General features: G+C 47.6%; 1 protein-coding gene across 1 annotated transcript in view; it reads right to left on the minus strand.

Annotated features, from left to right (window-relative positions):
• E2F2 (E2F transcription factor 2) overlaps positions 1-3,147 on the minus strand; it is a 27,292-nt gene that overhangs the window by 2,179 nt on the left and 21,966 nt on the right. The gene's annotated exons all lie outside the window — the stretch shown is intronic.

Raw genomic sequence — 3,147 nt, forward strand, 5'->3', positions numbered from 1 at the left:
AGCCTCCCAAGTAGCTGAGACTACAGGTGCGCATCACTATGCCCAGCTAATTTGTATATTTTTAATAGAGATGGGTTTTCACCACATTGGCCAGGCTGGTCTTGAACTCCTGACCTCAAGTGATCTGCCCACCTCGACCTCCCAAAGTGCTGGGATTACAGATGTGAACCACCGCACTTGCCCTTCCCCGTTTCACTTTTAAGCCCCTTGAAATAATTTCTTTTTTCCTGTGTCATCTATTTCTCTCATTCTACCAGAACATTCCCATCCACACGTGGATATGCTGGAATAACTCATATCTTTAAAAAGCATCCTCCCCAAGGGACAGTCTCTTTAAGAAAGGATGCAGGGAAAACTGGATGTCCAATGGAAAAGAATGAAGTTGGATTCTTATCTAATATCACATAAAAAATTAATTTAAAATGGATCAAAGATCTCAATCTAAAACCTAAAACTATAAATCTCAGAAGAAAACAGAGCAAAAACTTCATGACATTAGATTTGGCCATGATTTCTTGGATATGACAACAAAGGCACAAGCAACAAAAGAAAAAATAGACATTGGACTTCCATGAAAGTTAAAAAATATATATGCATTAAAAACCACTATCAGAGGCCAGGCATGGTATGGTGGCTCACGCCTGTAATCCCAGCACTTTGGGAGGCTAAGGCGGGCAGATCACGAGGTCAGGAAATCAAGACCATCCTGGCGAACACGGTGAAACCTCATCTGTACTAAAAATAGAAACAAATTACCCGGGCATGGTGGCACACACCTGTAGTCCCAGCTACTTGGGAGGCTGAAGCAGGAGAATCACTTGAACCCAGGAGGCAGAGGTTGCAGTGAGCCGAGATCGCGCCACTGCACTCCAGCCTGGGTGACAGAGTGAGAGTCCATCTCAATAAATAAATAGATAAATAAATAAAAATAGTGATGATGGTAATTTTTTGTTATGTTGACTTTACTCCCTACCACACACGAGTATACCTGATCTCATCATCCTCTCCAATTACTGGCCCATTTTTCTGCTCCTTTTCCCAGTAAACTTTCTTCAGAGGAGCCTGAGCTTGTCTCTACTTCCTTATTACTATTCTGTCTTCAACTCACCCCAGTCTGGGGTTTCTCCCCTCCATGCCCCTGAACCAATGACCTCCACATGCTGCTAAATCCAATGGTCATTTCTCTGGCCTCATCTTATTTGACCTTTCAGCAGCCATTCTCCAACACTCCATGCTCTTTTCTTTCTTTTTTCTTTTGTTTTTTTGAAACAGGGTCTTGCCCAGGCTACAGTGCAGAGTGCAATAGGGTGAACACGGCTCACTGCAGCCTCAACCTCCTGGGCTCAAACAATCCTCCCACCTCAGCCTCCTGAGTAGCTGGGACCACTGGTGCATGCCACCATGCCCAGCTAATTTTTAACTTTTTCGTAGAGACGGGGTCTCGCTCTATTGCCCAGGCTGGTCTTGAACTCCTGGGCTCAAGTAATCCTCCCGCCATGGCCTCCCAAAGTGCTGGGATTACAGGCATGAGCCATAGCGCTCAGCCTGCTCATTTCCATTTAGAGGTAAGACGGTGATTTCCCATACAGGGATGGGATGTGCAATAGGGCACTGGAAATTGCCTGTCAAATACATCTTGATGCTCAGAATCTCCCACCATTGGAGTCACTTCTTAAGCCCCAGACAAGTATTATTCTGAAGATACAACTGTGCCCAGGTGCTAGGCTGCCTGGTGAGACTGGCGGTGCACCCATGGGCATGCTACTTCATGTTTTATTTACTTATTTTGAGGTGAAGTCTTGCTCTGTCATCCAAGCTGGAGTGCAGTGGCGAGATCTCAGCTCACTGCAACCTCTGCCTCCTGGATTCAGGCAATTCTCCAGCCTCAGCCTCCTGAGTATCTGGGATTACAGGCGGATGGCACCACACCAGCTAATTTTTGTATTTTTAGTGGAGACAAGATTTTACCATGTTGGCCAGCCTGGTCTCAAACTCCTGACCTCAAGTAATCCACCTTGGCCTCCCAAAGTGCTGGGATTACAGGCGTGAGCCACCGCACCCGGCCGACTTCATGTTTTAGAGCATCCATTTCCTCCCCTCTGCAAGGGGCATGATAACTCTACCTACCTCAAAGCGTTGCTCAGAGGGATTGCATGGTAAGTGCACATGAACTACTGGTTTGCCCTGGCGCGCTGGCTCACGCCTGTAATCCTAGCACTTTGGGAGAGTGAGGCAGGCAGATACCTGAGGTCAGGAGTTGGAGGCCAAACTGGCCAACATGGTGAAACTCCGTCTCTACTAAAAATACAAACATTTGTGAGGCGTAGTGGCAGGCACCTGTAATCCCAGCTACTCAGGAGGCTGAGACAGGAGAATCGCTTGAAATCAGGAGGTGAAGGCTGTAGTGAGCCAAGATTGAGCCATTGCACTCCAGCCTGGGCGACAAGAGCAAGGCTCTGTCTCAAAATAAAAATAAATAATTTTTTTTTAAAAGCACTGGTTTGTCAGGTCTGCATGTTGTCCCTGCTCCTATTAAAAACTGCTCCCATTTACCAAGGCTAATGGGGGAGGTGGTGGCACTGCCCTTGAGGCGAGGCATTGTTCAGCCTCCTTGGACACTCAAATGGCCCTGAGGTAGTCCATGCTGCTATCCCTATTTACAGATGAGAAAACTGGGGCTCAAATAAATCAGTTAAACGTATTTGAATTAAAAAAAAATCTGGCTGGGCGCAGTGGCTCACACCTGTAATCCCAGCACTTTGGAAGGCCGAGGCGGGCAGATCACAAGGTCAAGAGATCAAGACCATCGTGGCCAACACAGAGAAACTCCGTCTCTACCAAAATACAAAAATTAGCTGGGTGTGGTGGCATGTGCCTGCAGTCCCAGCTACTTGGGAGGCTGAGGCAGGAGAACTGCTTGAACCCAGAAGGTGGAGGTTGCAGTGAGCCGAGATTGTGCCAGTGCACTCCAGCCTGGCGCCTGGCGACAGAGTGAGACTCTGTCTCAAAAATAGATAAAGCCGGGCGCGGTGGTTCAAGCCTGTAATCCCAGCACTGTGGGAGGCCGAGGCGGGTGGATCACGAGGTCAAGAGATCGAGACCATCCTGGTCAACATGGTGAAATCCTGTCTCTACTAAAAATACAAA

The sequence above is a fragment of the Cebus imitator genome, unplaced genomic scaffold, assembly GCF_001604975.1.
Source record: "Cebus imitator isolate Cc_AM_T3 unplaced genomic scaffold, Cebus_imitator-1.0 Scaffold87, whole genome shotgun sequence".
Lineage (NCBI taxonomy): Eukaryota > Metazoa > Chordata > Mammalia > Primates > Cebidae > Cebus > Cebus imitator.